Source organism: Camelus bactrianus, chromosome 12 (genome assembly GCF_048773025.1).
Source record: "Camelus bactrianus isolate YW-2024 breed Bactrian camel chromosome 12, ASM4877302v1, whole genome shotgun sequence".
NCBI lineage: Eukaryota > Metazoa > Chordata > Mammalia > Artiodactyla > Camelidae > Camelus > Camelus bactrianus.
Window position 1 is genome coordinate 37,250,714 of NC_133550.1, and position 26,754 is coordinate 37,277,467.

At 37.9% G+C, this 26,754-nt stretch overlaps 1 long non-coding RNA gene across 1 annotated transcript in view; it reads left to right on the plus strand.

Moving 5' to 3' along the window:
- Nucleotides 1-502: 502 nt before the first annotated feature.
- The window catches only part of LOC141579512 (uncharacterized), a 36,951-nt gene continuing 10,699 nt past the window's right edge, over nt 503-26,754 (plus strand). The window contains exons 1-2 of the long non-coding RNA XR_012511049.1: nt 503-597; nt 2,390-2,457. This is a non-coding gene — a long non-coding RNA (uncharacterized LOC141579512). The remainder of the gene's footprint in view (nt 598-2,389; nt 2,458-26,754) is intronic.

Consider the following 26,754-nt stretch of genomic DNA (forward strand, 5'->3'; position numbering starts at 1 on the left):
CATGTGCTGAGTTACAAGTGGGCCCTGGGTGCCTATGAACACCCTTGCCTTGTGAGTATCCCTATGACCAGAAGAATGAGAGATTAAATAACAAATTAGGAAAATACTATGACAGCTCTAGAGAGACAACATGTGGAAGGCAACACCTTTTTACCTGGTTCAAGGGGCATCTCATTTTCATTTTACACTGTGCTCAGCAAATGATATGGATGATCCAGAAGGATGATCCAGATTTTTTGGAGGGAAAATATGCTGCCAAAGCTGAATGGCTTGCTTTTGACTTGTAAGTACCCCCCGACTCTTTTGTTGCTGTTGTTAGATGCCCATCAATCCTCATTTCTTTACTGGGTATTTTACAGGAAGTTATTGTATTTCTCAGCCTCTTCTATAGTTAGTTCTGGCCCCTGATGTGTGGGTTCAAGTGTGGCCTGGCCATGAGAAGTTCCTCATGACCCTCCTCATTCTTTCTTTTCACTCAAGGACTGGCTGGATGCAAAGGATCCCGTGAGGGACTCCAAGGAAGTCTGAAGGTGGAGTTACCATAAGATGGAAGGAGAAAGGACCCCAGAGCGTCACTGGAAGGCTGCACACCAAACTGTATGTAGGAAACACACATCAGTTGTGTTAAACCATTGGGAATTTGGGTTGTCAGTTATAGAAATAGTGTTAATTAACCCAACTGTAGTATTTTCAACAAAAGCCATTTTTCTTAAGCGGGATCTGCAAGCTATAGCCCTCAAGCCAATTTGGGCCACTACCTTTTTTTTAAAATAAAGTTTTATTAGGAACACAGCCATGTCCATTTGTTTATGAATTGTCCATGGCTGCTTTTATGGTACAATGGCATAAAATGTGACAGACAGTATGTCCCATAGACCCTAAGATATTTACTATCTGGCCATTTATGGAAAATGTACTGGTCTTATGAATAACTGAAGTAGTGGTTCCATTGACTCATCAAATGTCTCTGTGCTGACTTGGATGAGGCTTTTTAAGACAAATAATGATATGATCTGGCAATATAATTTTAATTCTTACTCTTTCCCATTTCTACCATTAGAGCAAGTTGTTTTGCAAAGAGATGTGAGATTCTTGCTATGGCTCAGTTGACTATGATAGTGATAACAATAATGATACTAATCATTAGAATAACTACTAGAACATTCACTGAGCCACGTACAGACAATGTGCTAAATATACTACATGCATTACCTGGTTTAATTCTCACAACACCCTATGAAATAGGAACCATCATTTAGCTTTATTGGTAAGAAAACTGACGTTCTAAAAGGTTAATGACTTGCCCAGCATCACCAGGGAAGTGGAAAGGCTGGATTGATATGACTCCTGTGACTCCTGGCGGGCCAGTGTACATAAGTATTTAGGTGGCAGGGGAGGATATATATATTTACACACACTCAGTGGTGAGAACAGCTGCATCTTCCAAAGCTCTGCATATAGAATTCTGCTTATAAGGATTATATCCTCCAGGAAAGACGATGAAAGATTCCTCTTTGGGGAAACAGAATCTCCCAAGAATGAAAACCTACAGACCTTGACATTAGAGGGTCACCCAATACCACTCCCAGTAACCATACAGTGAAATCTACTATCAAACTGGCCTATGAATATATAGCTTTTTAGTGCTTCACTTTTAAAAACGAACAGATAGCAAATAATCAGCAAATTTTTTAGGAGATTCTCTAATTATAGAAAGAGATAAAAACAAAGAAGCAGATTAAAAGGGCATTTAAAGGAAATAAAATATATAGCAATATTTAAAAAAACAGCAAATCTTTTCCTTAAATAAGTAAAAGAAAAGCAGGATGCTATTAAAAAAACTAGAAAACATTGGACGTTAGTAGTTTTTGAACAGTAAAAATATATTAGCACAGCATTTTAAAAAAATAGAAAAGTTGAATATAAAGTTAAGAAAATCTTCCAAAAAGAAAAGCAAACATGAATCAAGGTTCAGGAAGTTTCCCAAGAATTAAAACGAAATGCAAGCTAATAGGTTCAGTTTTTTTTTTTTTTTTTTTTTTTTGGTTAGTAATTCTAGAATGAGAGAGTAGAAATGGAGGGAGAGCAATTATGAAAGAAATAATGATGAAAATTACCAGGAATTGAAAAACACGTGTATAATTATTGAAGATGCCAACTCAATGCCCATCTTAGAGAATGGGATAAAGCATACAGGAAGGCACATTATCATAGAGTTTCACAGCACTGGAGATTAAGAGGATCAGGAAAGAGAATGAAATTGGACTTTACACTAGCAACATAGTAAGCTAGAAAAAGTGGAGCAACACTTTTATAATTCAAAGTGAAAATAATTTCCAACCTGTAATATCTCAAAAAACGTACTTCATATGCATCTTTTTTTTTCCAGGAAGCTACTGGAGATGTATCCATAAAAATAAAGGATTAAATCAAGAATGAGGAAACTATGAAATCCAGGTAAGTTGGAATCCAACCCAGGAGACAGAGTGAATTCCAAGAATAGTACTTGTAAGTAGACCTGGAAATCAGTTGGTCCAGTAAAAGAAGGTGGAGGGAACTTTAGGAAGGAATATGACAGTAGCATTATTTATAATAAACTGGAAACAACCCAAATGTCCCTGACCAGTAGAAAAGATAAATAGTGGTATAATTTGCAACAGTATAGCAATATAACAATGAAATAAGACAATGAAAATAAAGACTATGGCTACATGCAAATGTGGGGTGAAAAAGTAGAAACAAAAGAATACTTAATATATGATTTCATATACCCAGACAAAATTAATCTATGGTAACAGAAGTGAGAATAGTGGGTGATTTTTAGGGGGGTTGTGTAACTACCCCCCTTAAAAGGGGAGACTTCAAGCAGCCAGGGAAGGGGCTGGTAATGTTCTATTTTCAATCTGGATAGTGGTGACATAGGTCTGTTCATTTCGTAAAAATCCATCAATTATGACTGTAAATTTTTCTATGTATACATAATTTTTTCAAGTAAAAGTTTTACTTTGATAAAGGAAGAACACAAAAGCATGTTTCTAATATAATCCTAATTTTATTTTAAAAAGTTAAAAAGATAAAAGTATATATAGCAAATGTTGAAAACGTTTATCTCTTGGATATATGATTATTGAATGGGTTTTATTTTTTGTGAATTTACATACTCTTCTCAGTACTCTATAATGTGTATGTATTAATTTATTGATCAGAATAAAAGGAAACATAACAAGAACAATATTGAGATAGTATTTACCCCTGCTTATCAGATTGCCAAAGATTAAAAAGCTAAGAGCATGAGGGATGGGTACCCCCATGCCCTGTTGGTAGAAGTTATAAACATGTATGATTATTAAAAAAGTGTCCACCATTACACCCAATCAATTCCACCCATAAGAATTCCCACGGCAACAGACAAGTATGTAAAGATATTTATGCAAGGATGTTCATTTTAGCTGTTTTGAGTTAAAAGGGAAACTATTAAATGTCCATTAAAAGGGGATTGGTTCAATAACTTATGATATATCCTCAGAATGGAATGCTATACTGTCATTAAAAATGAGCATTTGGATCTAAATTTACTAACATGGAAATGCATTGGGTTATAGAACAGCATGTACAGTTTGATCATATTTAATACTTATAATAAGTATATGGATAAATATGTACTGAGGTAGAGCAATAACAGTTATCTCTGGATGATGAAACTGTATGAGTTTTACACTTTCATTTTTCTTTTCAGTATGTCTGATTTCTCTTTTATAACCATAGTAGCTTACTTGGACTGCTAAAACAAAATACCATAGCCTGGATGGCTTAAACAGCAGACATTTATTTCTCACAGTTTTGTAGGTTGAGAAGTCTGAGATCAAGGTGCCAGCAGATTTGGTTCTTGGTGAGGGCCAGCTTCCAGGCTTGTAATGACCACCTTCTCACTGTCCATGTACTCATGTGGAGGAGAGAAAGAGAGAGAGTGACTTCTAGTCTCTCTTCCTCTTCTTGAAAAGGCACTAAGCCCTTCATGGGGACCCCCTCCTCATGACCTCATCTAGACCAAAATTCCTCCCAAAGACCCCACCTCCACATACTATCACGTGGTGGGTTAGGGCTTCAACACATGAATTTTGAGGGACACAAACATTAAGTCCATAGCAAATAGCATGCATAATTTTTATAGTAAAAAAAGCAATGACGAAGCTATTTTCATTTTAGAGGGAACAAAACTAGCTAATAAGGAGTGAAGCATTAGTTGTACCAGAATGGCCATGTTTTATTTTAATTTTCTTTTCTATTTGAGTTTGTGTCGGTATTTGTTGTGATTTTAAGACAGATTTGTTCTATAGTAATCGTGTAGGAAAAAAGAACTGTCTTAAAGAAAACCTTGAATTTCTTTACCTGTTACTTTTTACTGTTATCTAATACATTGGCCTTGTGGGGAAGACACTGCAGGTGTAAGTCACATCTTGGCCACACATCATCTATGAGATGATGTTAGGCTAGTCACATAGCTTCTCTGAGCTTGAGTTCCTTCAGTCTATAAAATTTGGATAATAGCATTCTTAACTAGTTGAGAAAATGTAAGCTGGATGTGGTCAGGCCTTGCCAGTCTTATTCACTGCTGAATCTGCCTGCCAGTCTAGAACAGTCCCTGACCCAGTGTAGCAGCTCAGTGGATACTTGCTAAATGAATGAAGGAATGGCTGATTAAGCGCAATTGTTTTATAATCTCTAAAGTGAAAAAATGTAGGTGCTGATTATGTAGTCATTAAAAATGATCACTCAGATCTGTATTTACTACCATGGATCCCATTTGGGTTGTAGAATAGTGTATATTGTATGCTTACTAACATTTCCTTTTAGTCTGTAGAAATTATTACAATTTTCAAAATTACAGTTGCAATACTGGGGTGAAAGTCCAGGGATATATGGGATGTGTATTAGCAAAGCTATGATCTTTTGAAAATAGAAGGTCTGTGCATTTTTAAAATCAAGCTTCCTGCTGGGTTTTGTGACTGTATAAATGAGAAAACAATATTTTCTTCCAAAAATGACTCATCCACAAAAATAGTGGTATGGTAGGATATAAAATAATTTTATGGATAGCAGTAAATCTTTGTGGAATAAGACCCTAATCTTTTTATGAAAACATGGGACATGCTTCTAGATACTGATTAGCTTTATGCTGAAACTACAGAGAATGGTAAGTATTCTAGTCATCTTTTCTAATTAAAATTTAAATTGAAATCTGGGTTCTAATGAAGAGAAGCTTAGTGCTGGTCCTGTGGGAGCTCTTCAGAGGGTAAGAGGAAAAAATGCACAAAGGCGTAAAAAGATTTCACAAAGACATTTTCTTCCCATGAATTTTATTTGAACATATATTTTATATTTTATATAGGAGCATGTCTTTCCTTGATGGAAGCCAAGCACTGTCCTTTTGACATGGACATTCTTAAAATAATATCATATTTCCATAGTGCAGACCCAACCATGTCATTGTGGACACATTGGCATTATCCCTCTGACACTCTGTCTCAGGGAACTTAGGTGACAGCTCAGCTCTACCTGAGAATTGGGTTCATTACTACCAGTTTTGGGCATATGATGTGGCAGACAGGATTCAATGTCAAAGGTTACTGCTGTGCTACGGGAAAAAGTTGGGTTGCTAAAGGGATAATAAAGGAAGAGTAAAACTTGAAACTCTATACAAACTTTATTGGGCAACTTTAAAAATTAATTCTGGATGTCAAATTATTCTACTACGTCCCTTTAAGAGCTGTTTGTTTACCACACGCAAGCACAAGCCCAGAGAATGCATTCAAAGAGACAACTTATTCAAAACATTGTCAAGAAATAAATGTATAAAATAAAGACATTTCAAAGGAAAGATGTCAAAATGGTGATTTCTTACTAAATGCGTTATTGTCATAACGTAAATATAGGAAACGAAAACACTAAGAAATCCCTGATAGTGTTTTAAAAGACATATTCACGCCACTTCAAAAAGAAATGATTTCAACAAGATATTCGAATCAAATTCAACTAATTTTTTTTAAAAACCTGAACTACTTTGTCGCTAAAACGTGACACACTTAACGTGTGTCATTCTTCTATCTTATAGGATATTTCCTGCTATATTTCTCCACATTTATTCTCTTAGGTTAATTGGGGAAGTGAAATTAATTCTCTGTTCAGGATTCCTTCTGTCAAGAACAAAGGCATTTCAGCCTACAGAAAAATACCTGAAGGCAGAAGCGGTTCTAGAAAGGTAATAAACACTGCGTTAAGGCATCTTTCCCTGGCTGTGAGCATTCCACAGATGAAAGTTAGCAACTGTCTGTTGGACACTGTGAGTGGCAGGTAGCATGCCAGAGACAGAGCTCGCAGCTAATCTGTTGTGAACAATATGCGGCATCTCCTCCCAAACCTCCCGTGGTGACTATGCAGAGTCAGGGGGCTGGGAGAGGAACATATCCCCAGCAACACTTAAAGGAAGAACACGCTGCAAAAAACAGCACACAAAATCACAAGGGCACATCTGACTCGGACTACCAGCAGAGTTTGATTAAAATGTACCAAAATTGTAATTTTTCCTTCCCTATTTAACTGTAAGACACAGTCAGTGTTGCTTAATGTCAGTGCTGTTAATGAAGTTGTCAGGCTTGTCACTTTCATTGAATACCAACTTTACTAAGAAACTGGTACTACAATTACCTCCAACTCTATACGATTAAATTCATCAAAGCATACCCAGGCTTCAGACTGTGCCAAATCTTTGGAGAATTTCCCATGGCTTTGGAGTCTGCCCCTATCGGAAAACTCTATATGCCCTGCAAAAGATAGAAGATTAAAACACTCATTGGAAACAAAAAATTTGTTTAGAACTTCCTCCAAAATGGGCCACCTGGAAATTGGTGAATTCTATTCTCCATAAGAAAAACCAGCCTCATTCACAGGTTTTGTGACACTCTCTGAGGCTCTGTATCTGTCTTCCCCATCCCCTCCACAAGTGAAATAAAATTAAACCATTTTCCCTTTGTTCATTCATTCATTCATTCCTTTATGCTCTCACTCGAGAAATATTTGAGTGTCTGGATTAATATTGGACTAGCATAGAACGTGACAGAAAAAAGAGCAGCTCTTCAGGAACAGGAAGTTCTGATAGGGTGGAAAGACTTGTGCATAAATAGCTAATAACACCCACAGTGTACAGTGGTAAGCACTGCAAAGAAGATAAAATATTACGGGCCGAAATCCAGGTGGAAAGATAAGAGGACATTTGAGGCTGAGGTAGCGTCTGAACGAGACTTTCAGAAGTGGATACTATTTGAATGTTTTGGATATTGGTGAGCTCTCTCTCTGAAACTCTCTGATCTTCAGGTGACCCTCTCCTTCCTGATAGTTAGCTTGAAAAACATCGAATGTCATTCCCTCGGAAATACCTTTCCCTGAACACTCAATGAAATGACACTTCCCACTCACTTTCTGACACATCACTCAGTTTTATTGGCTTCAGAGCACTTGTCGATCTCTGGGATTATTGTTTGTTTATTTGCTGTCTTTACCCATTAGAATAAAAGCTCCATGAAAGTAGATTTCTTGTCCCACTCGATCAGTGCTGTATTCCCAGGGCCTGGAATATGACTGGCCTACAGCAAAGGCTCAAGAGCTGCAAATGAACAAACTGAGGGAAAGCGATGAGGAAAAGAGGACTCCAGATTTAGGGAAGAATATTCACAATGGTGAGGAGGCTGGGGCACATGGATGTTCAGAGGAAACAGTAAAACAGGTGTAAGGTTGTGGCAGAAAATGCATTCCAGGTGGTAGATTGAAGCAGATGTTGGGAATGTCAAATGCTGTTTAAAGGAGTTTGAACTTTTTTCTGTTGTAAGTAGGCAGACATCATTCAAAAGCAGCATTGGAAAAGCTTAGCCTTCCAGCGGTGTCCAAAATAAATGGGCAACAGTGTAGGAGGGTTGCCTTTTCTCCACACCCTCTCCAGCATTTATCAGTTGTGGACTTTTTAATGATGGCCATTTTGACTGGTGTGAGGAGGTACCTCTTTGGAGTTTTGATTTGCATTTCTCTGATAATTAGCAATATGGAGCATTTTTTTTCATGTGCTTATTGGCCATTTGTATGCCTTCATTGGAGAATTAATTGCTTGTTTAAGGAAAAATACCGTATGATATCACTTATATGTGGACTCTAAAAAAAATGAACTTATTTACAAAACAGAAACAGACTCACAGACATAAAAAACAAACTTATGGTTACTGGGGTGGGGAGGGTATGGGAAGGGATAAATAGTGAGTTCAAGATTTGCAGATACTAATATATATAAAATAGATAAACAACAAGTTCATACTGTACAGCACAGGGAACTATATTCAATATCTTTTAGTAACATGGTGAAAAAGAATATGGAAACAAATATATGTATGTTCAAGTATGACTGAAGCATTATGCTGTACGCCAGAAATTGAAACAACATTGTAAACTGGCTATACTTCAATAAAAAATTATATATATGCAAAAGAAAGGGGCAGAGGCTGGAGTCTGGAATAGTTAGAGAACTATGTAGTCATTTAAGTGGGAAGAAATTAAATCCATCACTTTAGGGAAAAACCATGGAATGATGATCCATCCTCAACACCTGTGTGAATTAGTGTCTCCAACCTCTCTTGCAAGAATTAAGTAAAAACTATTCAAGGAATAGCATTCACTAACAAAAAGGCACATGATGGGGATAAGGATAAAGGGAGAGAGGAAGGATAATTCTGGAATTTTTACGTCCAAGGAGGCCAGAGCTGGTTGGAAAGGCCTTGCTAAGTCTAAGAGGCATCCAGGCCCTGGGGCCTGCAAGGAGGAGGAGAAGTAGGAGGTGAAAACACCCTCAGATACAAACTATTCCACATAAAATAGATAAACAACAAGGTCCTACTGTATAGCACAGGAAACTAGATTCAATAACTTGTAATAACCTATAATGAAAAAGAATATACATGCATGACTGAATCACTATGCTGTACACCAGAAGCTAACATAATATTGTAAATCAACTATACTTAAATTAAGAAAAAAAAAACCCTCGATTATTTTCAGATTTAACCATCTTTAAGCTGAGAAAACCCAATTTGGGTTCTGATACACTTTTCCATGTCTTGTTCATTCTTTTTAGGACAAAGAAAATAACATCCCATTGCACGCTAGCCACCTCATGTCTACTGGTAGACCACATACTCTAACAACTGGTCCTCATATTCTGGTGGCTCTATAAGAAGATCTGAATATTTTAGAGAACAAACTGAACAAACTAGTGGTTACCAGTGGGGAGAGGGGAAGGGGAAGGGCAAGATAAAAGTAGGGAACTGAGATATAAACTACTACGTGTAAAATAAATAAGCTACAAGGATGTATTGTACAGCACAGAGAATAATAAGAATAATTACAATATTTTGTAATAACCTTAAATGGCATATAATCTATAAAAATTTTGAATCGCTGTGTTGTATGCCTGACACTAACATAATACTGTCAACCAACTATTTCAAAAAATGAAAAAGGAAAAAACAAAGAAGACCTGAAAATGTAGCCAATTGTGGCACCTGGCACCAGATCAACAGGGCTGAAATTCTGGCTCCACTCAGATGTCTACCTTGGACAATTTATCTAAATGCTACATGCTCCAGTTTCCTCATTTGTAGAGTTGTGATGATAATAGTGCCGATGACACAGAACTTTTGTGAGAGTGAATGAGCTAAAACATGTGAAGTGCTCAGAGGAGCACCTGGCATGAAAGAAATACTCAGAAAACTTAGCTGCTCCTATTAATGCCCTCGTTGCTGCTCCTCATCGCATTCCTAGCATCTCGCGTTGTACCCAGTGCCTGCTCTCACTGTTACTCTCTAATATTAACATTAATGAGAAAGTATGGCTTTCATTTATGCTCTGGGTTATAAAGAAAGATTCTAGTAAGCCACATATTTGTCAACCTCCATGAGGTCAGGAGTCTTCTGGGGATAGGGGAATAGCTTCAACAGTTTTCCTGTGGTTACCAGGTCGCTCTCCTTCCCATCAGTGACAGTTTTGCTAGCCCACAGGTACCCCATCATCATTATCACCATCATACTAGTTATTGTATTTTGAACACTCACTAGGTACCAGATATTTCTGTTCAATCTAAATAGTAAATAAGCATGTAATGTATGCCAGGCACTGTTCTAGGGTCTAGGAAGGTAATAGTGAACAAAACCATTCCTGACACACAAGGAGTTGGTACTTTTTTTATTGAGGTGTGGTTGATGTACAAGATTATATAAGTTTTAGGTGTACAACATAGTCAGAAATTTTTAAGATTGTATTTCACTTATAGTTATAAAATATTGGCTGTACTCCCTGTGCTGTACAATATATCTTTGTGGCTTATTTATTTCATACATAGTAGTTTGTACCTCTTAATCCCCTACTCTTATCTTGCTCCTCCCACCTTTCCTCTCCCCACTGGTAACCACTAGTTTGTCCTCTATATTTGTGCTTCTGTTTCTTTTTTGTTATATTCACTAGTTTTTTATTTTTTAGATTTCACATATAAGTGATACCATACATTATTTGTCTTTGTCTGTCTTATTTAATTTAGCATTATGCCCTCCAAGTCCATCCCTGTTATGGAGTTAGTACTTTATAAGTGTAGTTTCATTTCATCTTTCCCAAAGTGAGGATATCTTACCACTCCCCTTTAATCGACTGAGGCTCAGTACATGTGAAAAATTATACAACTATTAGGTGGGCAACGTAGGATATCACTCCAAGTCTAACTTCAATGTATGTGTTCTTTCTAATAGGCTACACAGCTTCTTTAACATCCTGAATCCATAAAGTAACAAACAAATTCTTGTATAAATGCCTATAGCTTATGTTGAGTGAAAGTACGTTTATTTGAAGTTCTGTCAAATTGACATTCCTGAGAAAGGTATAATATAAAATTGGGCTAAAGAGTTGATCTGGATAGAATTCTAATAAAACAGTTTTAGATGTCTCAGCAAATATTTTTATCACTATATAAGCATTCAGGTATTACTGATTATGAAAGTGATGTCAGGTTGTTCTTGGTTGTGGTGCAAAGTCAACACAAAGAAGCTTAAGCAAAAAGCAGGGGATCATATTGGTTTATGTAACTCAGTTGTAGAAGAGATTGATGAATTCAGGTGTGTCTGGATCCAGGTGCTCAAAGAATATCATTAAGACTTATTTTCTCTATTTCTCAGCTCTACTTTCTTCCCTACTGGCTTAAGTTTCAGGCAGGAAACTCTTGTTTTGCTTTTTATTTGAAGTATAGTCAGTTATAATGTGTCAATTTCTGCTGTACAACATAATGTCCCAGTCATACATATAAATACATACATACATTTGTTTTTATATACTTTTTCATTAAATGCTATTACAAGATATTGAATATAGTTCCCTGTGCTATACAGAAGAAATCTGTTTTTTTAATCTATTTTTGTAGATAGTAGTTAATATTGGCAAATCTCAAACTCTCCAATTTATCCCTTCCCACCACTTTTCCCCTGGTAACCTAAGATTGTTTACTATGTCGGGCAGGAAACTCTTCTTGTAGTTGAATTCTTGTCCTTTCAGCTCCTAATCTCATAGAAGTAAGAGCCTTTTTTCTTATGCTTTGGTCAAGCTCCTGAGGAAGACTCTATCTGAACCAACTTGGGTCACATGTCCATCAGGCATAGGGAGAAAAGACTCTGATTCTAGATCATATGTGTACTTGAACTTTACGGGCTGAACTGGATTTTTATGGAATGCCAGACAGCTAAACATCCTTCAAATGAACAACCAATATAGTTAGGAATGTTCAAAGCTACACAAGGCAGAGAGTAGCAGAGTGACAAAGAGTCCAGTGAGGTTCACCAAAAGAAAGCCAGTTAATCACTGGAATAAAAGATTAATGTGGTCACTCTGGTAATTTCACAAATTTGCCACAAGGTTTAAATTACTGATTGAAACATAAAACTAGAAAATTTATGTGGAATTAACATTTCACTAGAGTGATAAACACGGGAAATAATCCTTCAAATGTAAACAGATGCTCCATTTGGGTTAGGCCATAAAACAGTTGCACTAAAAGAATATTTTTCTTTGCAAGTTGCTGGAAACTAGCACCCTTACAAATTTTCAATCTTCCCCAAAGCAAATACTCTTCTTGTATAAATTTATGGTTGAAATGAAGAAAGCATCTAGGTGATAAATTCTATGTACCCTCTAAATTCATGCTTTTTCTTTTCCTTTCCCTCTTTTCCACCCCCCACCCCATGCTTTCCCCTGTCTCTTCCACTCTTCTCTCCTGCCTTATTGCCAATGCATCTGTCAATAGAACTTGACCTGCTTAACTGTGCGTCAGCCCCTGCCATCGTGAAGGCAGGTATTACATAGAACAGAACTAAATAGTTGCCCTAGAAAGACTTCCAACAAAAGGCTGTATAAAGGTATGATTTTGCTAGAAAAAAATGTTACCTGTCCTAATGACAAAGTTTTTTCACATGTGGAGGAGAAAAGGAAAAGGGCTAACAATTTCTGAGCACCTCTTACGCACTCAACACTGTGTGAAGTGGGTTTGTTTATATCCCCTTCCTGAAGTTACCCTCATGCCAGCTTCCACGAGCGATCTATAATCACCATCTTGTAAACAGGGAAACTGATCTAAAAAGGATCAAATAACTCAGCCCAATTCACCCAGTTTTGGCAAACACCAAAATTTGAACAAAGGTTGCCTGATTCCAGGACCATTGTGTTTTTCAAGTCCATAGCTATCTGATTTTTATGACCATGTCCTCTCCATTCTTTCTCCTACATGGTTCTTTAATTTTGACTTCAAAGTCATCCACAGTAGTCTGCTTTAGTCTAGTGTCAGCTTCTCCTGGACTAAAGCGACAGCCTCTTAACTAAGCTCCTTGACTCCTCTATTGCTCTCCTCTATTCCATCCTCCACCTTGCCTAATGGACATTCTAGATACAGGTCTGCTCATGACATCCACTTTGTTTAAAACTCTTAAAAGGCATCCAACACCCTTCAGGTCAATTCCAAAGTCTTTAACCTAATGTTACCTTTACCTACCTCCTCAGCTCTATGTTTCATTGCCTTCATTCTATGTTCTAGCCATACTGATTTTTTTCTAGTCCTCCATTATGACACGCTCATTTAGCCCACAAGCCTTCATGCTTGCTGTTTTCTCTGCCATTTTCTCTTTATTTTGTTGACTCTTATTATCCTTCGGGACATAAGTTAAATGTCATTGCCTCTGGGAAGTTTTTACTGACCTCTTAGACTATGTTAGATTCTGCTTGGGACCATGCATTCCCTTAGCATCACATGTCTCCCTGGATGGAGCAGTCAGCACATCACAGACTCTATACCCAGGGAGGCCAGGTGGTGTGACAGTCTTGCCCACCAGTGACTACCTAATACATAGTGCAGTGTCTGACACTTCACAGTAGGCACTCATGCTATATGTCAAATGTTCAGTGACTTCAAGTTATGCTCCTTGTTGTAAGTCTCTCTAAGTAGATGGGAATTGTTTCTCATATATATATAGAGAGAGAGAAAGAGGGAGAGAGAGAGAGACATACACACATATGAAACAATTATGCAAAAACCAAATTATCAAATGAAGTGCACTGTGATATAGTCACAAAATACTAAATGAATAATGAAGAGCTATATACCATAGTTAAATAGTTTATACAATTACTTATTCACTCTTCTGGTAAAACAGTATTTGTCTAAATTATACGACATATGTAATGCTGTGCCAGGTACTGAGGATATAAAGAAATTATGTCTCCAGGTCCAACAGTCTACTTAGGGATGTAGGGCACACACACACAGTAGTTCGGCAAAATTGGAAACATTATAACAACTGCCCTGGAAGGCCAAAGCAAAAGAAAATCAATATTGGTTGGCATGTCGAGGAGTCTGGATGAAAGGATTGGGCCTGGATGGATAGTTAGGATTAGAGAATCAGGAGGGACTGAGAGCAATATTCTGGTTGAAGAAAGAGCATGTTAAATAGAATCTACTAAAAAGTTATATCCCAAATACTGATTTTTTTTTTTTTTTTTTGCCTATGGCCATTTTTATTATTGGAGATTCTGGCTTTGCCTGTCTGATTTTTTTTAAGATTCTCTAAAAATCTATAAATACCTGTCATGTAGTACTTACAGTGAATGCTGTTATCATTATAAAATTGTTAAAGGGATAATTCTGTACACTGTCTGCATTTTCTGAAATTACCTTATATCTGTTAGAGCAAGATTCCAATTTGGGGGCCATAGCTATACATATGATGAGCAAAACCATCTATTGTGAAATGTGAAGATAAAAAACGTGCCAAACTATCTATCCTTTATGACTGTCAAGCTCCTTTACATTACAATATTATTTTCAATTACATCCTCAAGTGGCACTCTTATTTTATAATTTAAAATAGCACACTGGATAATATATAAACCTGAAAGTAGCTTTACTACATCAGAGTCAGTGGAAATAAATCCTGCCCCTTTCCACTCTAGTGTGTACTTATCTTGCAAATCTCCATTAAATACATGGAGGCATTATGCATATGAGAAGTGGCATTTTTTTTTTTTATTACCACTTGGTTGGATCTCATTCAGTGCATACTGGTTTCAGCACACAACGTATAAAATAGAATCTTTCCAAATCACACCCTCTCTCTGCTTAAATGTGGGTTTGCCTGTTGCTCACCCGCAATTTTTCCCTTGGTTTCCAAATATCCTCCCACTGGCTGCTGGTAGAGCAGCTCCAGAGAACAGTATCCTCCCACAAGTTTAGCAAACAGCTGGATTTCCTAGGCAGATCTTTTGATTGTGAGGAACTGTGTGGACTCCGGTGACTCACACAGTCATAATTATGTGCACACAGAGGCTCTCCATCCTGCATTTGTTTTTTTCACCTCCTGTAGCGTTTAAGTCATAAAGAGAAGACTTCCCCCATTTTCTAAACCCAAAACAATCTGCTTGGGGCAGACTTCACGAGTCCTTTTGCAGGTTTCTGTTTTCCTTCCCTCTGGCTTTCAACCAAGGTTTAACCGCAAGACTCTCATCAGAGACCTTAAAGAATAAAGGTTTCCAGCATGGGTACACTATATTAATAAGTGAAACCCAACCTTTTAAAAATTACACTGTCAGAAAAACCCATTAGGTTGTAAAAGAGTTGAAGTAAACATTAGATTTTAATATCTACTGCTGCTTAGATTTTTCTGAACTGAAAAATCCCTGGTGAGCACTTAAAACTTCATTACTCCACTGAAAGGTTGTGAAAGGCTATTTAAAGGTTTTCAATTTTGTTGAAGTCTAGAGGTTATTACAGCTGGAAAGAATACAAACCCTAATATTACAAGGAATGAAAGGAATGAAATTTATGTTCTCATCTTCCCTGCAGTTTAATCCAGGTCTATTAGATTCATTGGTAAAAATTAGGGCAGGTTGAAAACTTTTCTACAGGTCTGATGAAAAATAATATTTGGACACTATGAAAAGTATTGCTGTCTGTATCACACTCAGGGAGATGCTTTATCTCCCAGTCTTCTGGTCAGAAGTTATTTCAAGATCAGCCTCTGCTTAAAGCACCTTAAACAGCTTCAAAAACTCAAATTAAAAACTTGGAGCAAAGCTGTGAATCCTACCCCAAAAAGCCAACATTGTGAAATGAGACCTTCAACTCAAACTCATAAATAACAAAAATTTGGTGGTTATATTCTTTTTCCATGACTTCTAAAAAAAAAAAAAGTATTCTAATTTTTAATAGAAAAAATTTATCAATTTCCTTTTATTTTTGCCAAAAGTGGCATTAATATATTTAACCAAGTAGTAATAGATGTTTTGTACATCCCTCATTCTTATTTCAAAGACCCTCCTGGCTCTCTCCTGTCCATCTCTGTGTTGTGGAGTGACTTTGAGCTTACTGTAACACTATTATCCACATGCCTGGCACTGCTCTGGGTGCTAGGGAGTCATGAAAAGATTGCTGACTATTGTGAGGGGGACAGGTTAACGAATTGTAGCATAGAATGGAGCGACCAGTGCTGCTGGAGGTGTGTCCAAGGAGCAGTAAGTTCTCACAAGAAGAGTCAAGCTTTATTGCCTGATAGGAAGGTTTATTTGAGGAAGAGACATTTGGGGAGGGAGGCAGGGAAGGGATCAAAGGATGAGTCATGGAGGGAATGGGACAAAGGGAACACCATAAAGGAAATTTTATACTTGGAAAGGGACAGTGGTATATAAAAATGTATTATCTAAATCAGGTTCAGGATGGGTGAGTGTGGAGGCTTGGCATGAGATGAGTCTAAAAAATTGGTCTGGGATGGATGGTGGAAGACTGTTGTTGAGAAGTGTATTTGATTTGGTTAGGGAATTTTATGTTTTTTTCTAATTATAAAAATATTGTTATATACTTATTGTAAAATAGAAAATTTAGAAAAGTATAAAGAAAAAATTTTTAAATCATTCATAATCTCATGTAGTGAAAATCATTGCTAACTTTTGATGTATTTCTTTTCCAGTCTTTCTCCCATGCTTTAAACAATTTTTTTTTTTTGGCCTGAAATCAAATCATACACACAATTCTATATAGTGCTTTTTTCAAATAACATTGTAACTAATACATAATTCTATATTATCCCTTCTTCATAGTCATAATTTCAATGGTTGTATCATAATCTACTGCAATAAATGAAACCATTCCTTAGTTGATGGATTTTTTAAAAAAGTATTTGACTTTATGAACAATGCTGTAATGACCATTACCTGCACAAATATTTTTCTAATTTTTGCATTATTTTCCTAGGTTTTGTTTATCAGATAATGTATATGAGGTACTCAGCACAGTAGTTGGCTCAAATATTAATAATTATTATTGTCAAAAATCGAATCATTGGGTAAAAAACTAAGAATGCTTTTAAGGTTCCTGATATGCACTATTAATTTTTTCAAAATTGCTTTAATGAATCATTCTTCTGCAACAGATAACATGAGAAGCCCTCCTTCATTGTATCTTCACCCACTGTAAATATTATCACAAAATTATCACAAACATCACAAATTAACTTTGCTAATTTGATAGTGAAACATAGCATGCCATTGTTTTAATTTATATTTCTTGGAGTACCAGTGACAGCAAATATTAATTCAGTGTTTACTGACCTTTTGCAATTCCTCTTCTATCTTCATGTTCTTTGACCATTGTTTGCAAAGGATTTGGAAAGCCCTGCTAGAAAACTGGGACTTTATCCAGTTGGCAATGGGGAGTCACTGGCAATAGGGAGCTTTTAAAGTTTTTGCAGTTGCACAAAAAATGACCATCCCAGCAATATCGTTGCTCTGTGGTTACTAGCTCCATAATAATGCTGTCCACATGCAGTTTTAAGAGGCATGGTGATAATAACAACAACCTGATAAATAATAATAGTAGCTGACATTTACTACATGCCTGCAACAGCATTTTCTAGGCATTTCCGTTATTATTTTAATTAACCCTCACAGCACTATGAGGTAAGTGTAATAAACTCTGCACTATAGCTTGAAGTTTAAGAGTGCCAGTTAGTCCTCTCTCTTCTGTCCTGATTCTGCTTGTCAGAGAGCTAACACAAGGAACGCCACTATCCTGTAATAAAATTTCCAGACAGCTCTAAGGATATACCTGAGACTTGCCATGTGAGATATTTAAATGCTCAACCCTTAACAATACCTAACAGATGAACAATTGGCACAAACTGATTTCAAAAATATTATTATTGAACCTACTTACAAAGTGATTTAATAGATGACTTTTGGGGGCAATCTTGTTATTCAGTAATTAGGCTGTTTAGGTGTGAGAAGCCTCAACAGTTTCCCCAAGAAATGTCTCCTCAGTTTTAAGAAAGATTTTGTAGTATATATTTAATTTTAAGAAGACTGAAGTCTTTCTAAATTAAGCCTTGTGGAAAAAAGGGGAGAGGGGAGATGTTTTCATAATGCTGGCTTTGAATTATGGTTCATTCTTCAGCATCTAATCATTTTTTCATTCAAAAATGTATATTGGTTCCTCTTGCAGGTTATGAATTGGATATGTACTTGAAACTTGTCCTCATAGAGGAGGCGATCAACACAAATAATCCAGCCAATTCCATTGGAATTTTAAATGATAATAAGTCCTTTCAAGGAAAACCAAATGAGTAGTAGAGAAGATAGTCTGAGGAAGTGTTGTTTAGCCTGAGTTTCAAAGGAGAAGTAGGAAAAAGCCTGGCCTATGTTAGGGAGAATATGTCCAGGGAGAGGTCCTGAGCAAAGAAGAATGTGGAGGGTTTGAGCAACTGAAAGATGAGTGTGGTTGGCCTCCAGATTAGGTGGAGAATGAAAAGGAAGGAGATCATGCAAGACTCTGTTGGATGTTAGCATTTCTGTATTTTACCCGAAGTGCAATAAGATTTGATTATTATTTATTATAAATTTATTTTTAGCAGAGGAGTGAAGAGTGCCTTCAGCATTTAGTATATATGCAGGTGAAAAAAGGTGGTATTTGGCAGGAAATGAGAATGGAATAAATTATAAAGGGCTTTAAAAAACATACTGTGATCAAACTTTCCAAAAATAATGGGGACCCACAGCTTAACAAAGATTTGTTCGTTTGTTTTCTCATGTTGCTGCAGGAATGAGAGTCTACCTGGCAGTTGTTGACATTTCTGGGGTATTATAATAAGCTATAGAATAAACAGTTAGGCTGGATATTTTACAGTTGGGATTGGCAGGACAATAGGATTTCGATGATAGCTTTATGTGTAGCAGGCTAGAGGGTCTGGACTTGATTCTGCTGGCCATAGGGAGACATTGGAGGTTTGTAGGCAGAAAGTGACATGATCAGATGTGTCCTAGTGAAGTGACCGGAGGCACTGAGGGAATTGAATTGCAGAGGACTGAAACTACAGTTAGGAATTTACTTTAGGTGTTCGGGGAAGAGATGATGAGATTTGGCCAAGACACTGGGGTGGGTTTTATTTATATGTTCTTGAGATAAGGTGTATTCTTCTCATGTATGGTCATGAGTATCTGGGAAAATGTTACCATTTAAGTATGGTTAGAAAGGTCTTCAAAGAACCTGAATAAATTCTGTTTTTCCAAGAAGCTGGGTGGCATATGAGTCACTCTTGTCTGTGAATTTTTATACTATTTATTAGTTGTGTCAGCAAGTATAAATCAAGCACAAATTACCTATATGAATGGATACTGGAGTCATAATTGTTTACCTGAAACAAGGAGCAGGAGAGATAATTATGCTATTACACCAACTGTACAACCAAACTCAAAGTTCTCATCAGTGACAGCTTATGTGTGACTGCCAAATATTCTTCAGATTCTGATAGGGCAGACTTCAAGTGTGGGTGGTCAGCCATAAGCCTTGAGGGTGGAAAAGAGGTATCTTTTGCTAGCAGAGCATGTCTGGAAGGCTGGTGTCTGGAACACCATGCTTAGTGATTCTCTCATTCCTTTGCTCTAAGCATTGTATTCCTCTGTGATCCCTTCAGAATGGGAATATGTCTGGTGGGGAGAATCACTAGTCTCTAGCACAAAAAGGCAGTGAGTTAATTAGATTGCTTTTCTTTCTTGCTCTGGAGATAGTGATTATTGTGACATACTGGTATGGGATAGGAGAAAGGGAGAATTGGTACTGAGAGTAAAGGGGACACTGAAATAAAATGACTGACATAGAGAAAGGAAGAAGTAGGAATTGGGTCATGGGGGCAAGCTGTCAGCTCATCTACAGTTTTGACTAGGTCTGGTCCTGGTCCTGGTAACTAAGTGACTCAGTATTGTATATATTAATAACGTGGATCATCTCAGATTTAGAAAGGATATTAAATATCACTTTGTCCAGCTCTCACCCATTACATGAGAATTTCTTGTAACACTCCTAGCCAATGACTATATATCTTTTCTTTGCATACTTCAAGTGGCATGCATCCCTTGACTTCTCCAGGCAACCAATTCCCACTGAGGCCAAGATTGAAATTTCATTAAGTTGTTCCTTACACGGAGCCCAGATTTGTGTTCTTGAAACTTTTTTTTTTGACTTCTAGACCCACACTTTATTTATTCATATTTGTATTTTCTCCTTTTCTCCCTCCCTCCCTTTTTCCTTCTTTCCCTTTCTCCATCCTTCTCTCAAAAAAGCACCAAGTGTAGGGCATATAATGAGTTTAATCTTTCTTTCTATGCAATGCAAGTATTAAAGACCTATCATCACAACCCCTTGAAGACCTCTAAAGAGTTAAACTTGTTTTGTTTTTCAATCACAATCAAATTACTTTTAATTTCATATTATGAATGTAGGCTACTGGCTGTGCCCATATTTCACCCCAGGATGGCAGATTATCTAAAATAATTCAGTGGGGGAATATTTATTTAACTCAAACAAGATATAATATATGCTTTTCTGAGGTTTCTTTTCTTTTCTTTTCTTTTTTGCCTCTGAGTATTTGATTTTGCTCCACAGGTGATAGAAAACTCCTTGTTTTGACAGCTTCTTGCAGAAAATAACTACACCTCAGTTGTCAGCTACTGGAATCCCAATTATAAATTGTTCCTTAAATAATACTACATTTTGGCCTTATTTAGATTATCTGGCTCCTGGGGATATTACTATAAGAAAGCAAGTTGTGTGCTGTGATTGTATAGATTTTCTGTTACCAGAATGATAACATTAAAGATACCAAACAAGTTAATGGTCTTATGAGTAGGATGTTCTCTGCCATTTTGCTTGTCCCATAAAATACCCTTTTCCCAAACCTTCTGGCCGTCAAAGTGTATGCACACTCAAACTTTCTCCCTAGATGTCTACACACAAATCAAATGCTTGACGTGCCTTCAACAGTGTCAAATGCTTCACTCTGAGGCCTGGGTCAATTTATCTACTTTGTTTAGAAATCTTGTGAGCAGCAAATATTTTTCACTTTGAAATCAAATGCCAGTCATATGCCAAACCAATCATATGCCAATGCCAAACATGTAAAATTAATTTCCAATTCTCTTGAATTCCTGGCTACTGCTCATCTCACTTGACTTTCATTACATATAAACTGTTATTAAATTTATGATAATTTTTTTAGACTGTGCACATTCTCATAGCTCATTTTTCTCTCCCTTTTACATCAAAGGGCCTTCCTCTCACTGATAGCCAATCTAAATAGTATCACTTCCCTCCTTCAAAACTCACTTCATCTCATAACTTTTCTAGACTAAACTTGATCCTGTCCAGAAAGTAGTGAATTGAGGACTATTACCAGAGGGAAGAAGAGGCAAAAACAGGAGAAAAAAACCCCAAATAATCGTAAGCCAAACATGTTGTCAATATGTAATGACTTTGTATACACTATCTCATTTTCCTTTGCCAGGGATTGCCTAGAGAGGGTATGTGAATCAGTCATAACCAGTGAGACACAAAATAAAATTAACTAGGAGCTGTCTGAGAGAGCTTATGCTCCTGTGAAAAGCTGGACCAGTAAGAGAGGTCTTTTTTCTTTCCCTTCTTTCATGCTTGTGGTGCCATAGTATAGGAACGTGGCACTGGAAGTTGCAGTGGCCATCCCCTAGCCGTGGAGCTATTGCTAACAATACACTGTCGATGCCAGGAGAGAAAGGCAGAAAGATCCTACTTCCTGATGACATCACGAAGATGCTGTATCTGCTAGCTCTTGCTGAATAACAAACCACTCCAAAATATAGTTGCTTTAAACAATAACCATGTATTTAGCTCAAGATTCTATAGGTGGCAGTTTGGGCTGGGCTGAGCTAGGTGGGTTTTCCGGACTCAGTTGGTCTGAGTCCAGAAAGCCAGGTCAATTGAGAGTTGGCTGAGACGCAGAGGTGGAGAATGCACACAGCTGCGACAGCCCATTTCTACTCCATGTGGCCTCTCATCCTCCCATAAGTCAGCCCAGGCTTATAGTAATTAGTTGGAATTCAAGTGTGAAAGTGAAAGTGAATAAAGAATTTTGAAGCTCAGTATCAAAACTTGCCCAACAATTCTACTGCTTTCTATTAGTTCAAGAAAGAGGCAAGGCACTCCAAGAGCTGGTAATCTGCTCACCCTCTTGATGGGAGGAGGTACAAAGAATTGTGGCCATTTTTTCCATCTGCCACAAATACCAAAACATCCTCAGGACGACCTACCTTTTACTTCTTACTATGCAACCAATACATATCTTCATGCTTTAAATTACCATGAGGCAGTTTTTCTATTATTTTCTGCCAACATAGTCTAACTGATCCAACCTGCCCTCCAGCATTCCAGTAGCTGACCCTCAAGCTGAGGAAGTAGCTTTTACTCTAGACAAAATTACAAGTTAAACTTTTTGATTTTCTCAGAACAAAAACACCCTGCATACTACTTGGAGCGCTGGTCTACTGGGAAAATCATCCTCCTTTCAGTCAACACCACAGAAGATTCACATTTCTGGTGTTTGTGAGTGATTTCCACTGTTAATTGTCTCCCACACAGCTCTTGTCAAAGACTAGCTGAGACAGTCACCATCCCACAGGGATTACCTGTTAAATCTTCCTGTAGATTCCCTGAGCTTTAATTTATTCTGCCTTGCTTTCTAAGTAGCTGTTTGCATTTGGTCTCTCCCGTTAGATAACGAGGCACAGGACGACCCAAACTGTGTTGTATTCGTTCTTCCTCCATCACTCCCTCTTGCTGGCACACCTTCCCGGTCTTCAGCACTTACCACTCTGCCTGCCATGTAGCAGGCACTCTGGGTTTTGTTGAACTGAATAAGAGGGTGAATGCTGATAATGATGTATTAAAGACTCCGCCAACAATGAAGAGAGTCATTCACCTTAGAAAGGTATCTACTCTTAAAATTCAAGGTAAATGGGCTGTAAGTATACCTTATTCGGAGTTTGTAGTAACCGTGTTTCTAGCTTCTATAAACTTGATGCTTTAATATCTGTCCTACAGGCATATGCTAGACATGCTTTGTTCTGGACAACCTGATAATATGTCTGAGTCACCCTACCTTGACCTCTTGCCTTCTTGGTCAACCCTCTACCTCCTACTCCAGAGAAGTTCTCCTCCTAGGGACATGCTTTTCAAATGAAAACCAACTCACCCAGAGTCCACACCCCCAACCACCTTCCTATTTTGGGCTCTCAATGTCTGAGCCACTATCTGCTGGCCCTAATCACCCCAGAGGCAGGTACTGGATAACCAGGAACAGCCCCTCTGCTCCAGAACTCCCTGAAATTACTCAAACTAGTCAATCCTCAACCTGCGAACTCTGCCTTGTCTTTTCTTTCCCTCGATAAATGCTCTTGCCCACAATTCCCACCTCTCTCCCTTATGACCTACCTCCATGCATTCTCATGTGGCTTCCCATAGTGTGGTGTGTACCTCCTCTTTTGGGATCTGTGAGTATAATAAAATATCTTTTTAATGACAATCATATCCTGCTCTGCTGGCCTTACAATACCTATATTATAATAACACCGACTGAAACAGTTTATTGTTGCATATCTGGCAATGTCCCGCCAGAGTCTAAAGTGGAGAAGTAAAGGTTTTCTTTTTCTTAAGCAGACTGGAAACAGAAAAATGTTTAAGGAAAATAGAATTTATAGGCTGTTAGAAGAAGAAGGAAAACCAACATTTGTTAGCAAAATGAGAAGCTGGGTAAGAGCTCTAGGCATTTGGAGAGAGGGAGTTGAAACAAGAGGGAACAGAAACAAAGAGGAGAAAATATAAAGCAATTCTGACCACTTTGCCACTGTGTCTTAGAATCCTTGCTGAATATGTGAATTGAGGCTGGGAGAAGCTTGTTTTCTGTATTTCTCCTTCCTGACTTTTAAAGAATCTGCAGTAATTTTCATGTGCAGCCAAGATTGAGAAGCACTGTACTAGAGTCTTCCTATTCAAAGTGGGATCCTTGGGCCAGCAACACCTCGGAGATGTGGTGTCCTGCTGCGAGCTTGCACAGGCTTGAGAAAGCTCTTCCTCATTTCACCTTCGTTGACATAGTGTTGACAGCTTGAAATAAGCCGTGGTGGTTGTATTTACACCAGGGGAATTGGCAAATGCTCTTCTGATCTCTGGCCCCAGAGCCAGTTGTTAAATATTTACCAGAAGTCCACTTCTTCGGGGCTTGTTAGAAATGCTTCTCCGGCTCCATCCCAAATCTGTGGAATTAAAAGAATATTTTAACAGAATCTCCAGGTAATCCATATGCATCTTAAAGTTAGAGAAACATTGATAATGTCCAAATTCTCGCCATGGCATTGAAGGCCCTTCCAAATGCAGCTTCATATCCTCCCACTAGCCCTTTCCAGGCACACTGAGTCCCCTTCACTAAAAGCCCTCACAGGATCCTGGATCCTCACACCTCCCCATGCTTTCCCTTAGCCTGGGAAACCCATTTCTTTCTTTGCTTTCCCTGCTAAAATCAAATATCCTGTTTTCCAACTGTGTAGGAAGAAACAATTATTTTGTGGTTTTTTGTTTGTTTTTGCTCCCTAACTTGTCAAATAGAGCTCTCTTAGGGTAATTCTTATCTTACGGTCATATTCCATTTACAAATCAGTTTCCATGACTTGCAAGTTCCCCAAGACAGGTACTGTGAATTCATCACTAAATCCCTACAAACCAGCACAGTAGGTGCTCAGCAAATATTTGTGAAATCTGTAAATGGCTTCATTGAAGAGATTTAATCTAAAAGTTTTGAAAATCTAGTCAGTTCTGATAACATATGCATCTAGAACAAATGTGAAAACCTCAGGAATGGGCATAAATGACAAAAATAAAAAGGGCTTTTCTGCTACGATTTGTGCCTAAGTACTTAGGAGTAACTGAAAATTAAAGGCTATTGCTGCTTGTTTTGTTGAATAATACATCTGCAAACTGGAAAACTGCATGTCTATTTTATTTACCAGCACAAATGCCCATTTGCTCACACACATAGCTGTTTGCAAGCAAATTTTGTTCCCATGCAAAACAAATGTAAATTTGGCATTAAACAAGTGCCAATTATTTCCTGACTGTGGAAGGGAAAGGAAGGGTGATTTAACAAGAGAGAGGCTCTGGACTGGGAAGCAGAGAAGGCGGCCTAGCTCAGCTGCACAGGGCTTTTTCATCACAAGGAGTGAATGTTTAATCTGCTTAATTGGGTGGGCATTCACTGGCGATGAGCAGAGACCCAGTGTTCCGTGTCATTTTCTTTCTCTACGCGATGGCTGCTGTGACCTTCAGCAGTGTCCTCTGCTTGCTGCTGGAAAATAGGAAGCTAATTTGGGCTTGTTCTCATGTTTCTTTCATGCGGTGGGGAGAATTTGTTTGATAAGCCCTGTGTCAGTTTTTATTGTGAGGCCTGATTACTATGATTAATTTCAATACTACTAGTTACCATTTATTAAGGACCCACTAGGTGTCAGGCACTAAACAGAGAAGCTTCAAGCTCCCTGTCTCAGTGGAAGTTTTAACCCTCGCCACAACCCTGAAAGGGAGGCTATATTGGCTCTATATTGAGGCTCAGGAAACAGAGGCTCAGTGTCAAGTCTTGTACTGGTGTGTGGCAGAGACAGAATTGCATATCAAGTCTACTTGCTCTAACCAACCCCTGCACCCCATTCTTTCCACTGTGCCAACGTCCCTCAATTCAGTAAAAACTACCTAAATAATCCTTTTCACAGTTTGTGTCAGCAACCTAGAGAAGACCATTGTTCCTCTCTCTTGGCTATCTTAGAAGAAAGAAGCAGTCTATCTTTCTCACACATCTACCTGCCTTTATCCTCATCTGCTCTTCTCTCCACACTTGCCCTGTCCCCAGGAGTTTGGGGTCTCCCTGGTTGCCACTCCACTTCCCAATGCAAGCCTACAGCTCCCTCTGTTCTGAGCATGTTCTGCCTCCTCCTTGAGTCTCCAGCTTGCATCCTGTGCTTATTCAGAGCTCCGTCCCTTCCTCCTTGCCCCTGCCACACACACAGACACCTAAAACTTACCTGTCCCCAGTCTTATACTCCATGCGTTCCAAGCAACAAAAGCAGGTGTAATGAACTGTTTCCTGCTCAGGTCCTCATGAGTTTCAGATGACTTACGTTTAGGTCTACAGTTATCCATTCAACAAAAATGTAATGAGTGCTATTGGGTGTCAGGTCCTGTTTAGAGGCTCTGAATTTTCATCAGTCAATGACACGGTAGGTCCCAGCCCTCATGGAACTTCATCTGAATACCTGCTGTGCATGGGACACTGTTCTGGGATCTGAAGGTACAAATACAATGAAAGCTTTGTGCTTGGGAATTCACAGACAACAGGGAGGCTCATAGTTTAACCTCCACAAGTAAGAAGTTATAATAGTGTTTATTGAGTATACATTATGTATCAGACACTTTCCTAGGCCCTTTATAGATATCATGTTAACTAAATTTCTTAACCTATCCATAGCATTGGCCACTAATATTATCCTAATTTTGTAAAAGAGGAAACTTGTGACAAAGAGAAGTAAAGTAATCTGTCTCCCTCTATACAGTTAATGAATGGTGGAGATAAGATTAAAAAGAGGAGGGGAGTGCATGCCTAACATGCATGAGGTCCTGAGTTAAATCCCCAGTACTTCTATTAAACAAACAAACAAACAAACAAACCTAACTACCTCCCCCACAAAACAAACAATTTTAAACATAAAAAAAAAGATTAAAAAGAGGATATCTGAATTCAG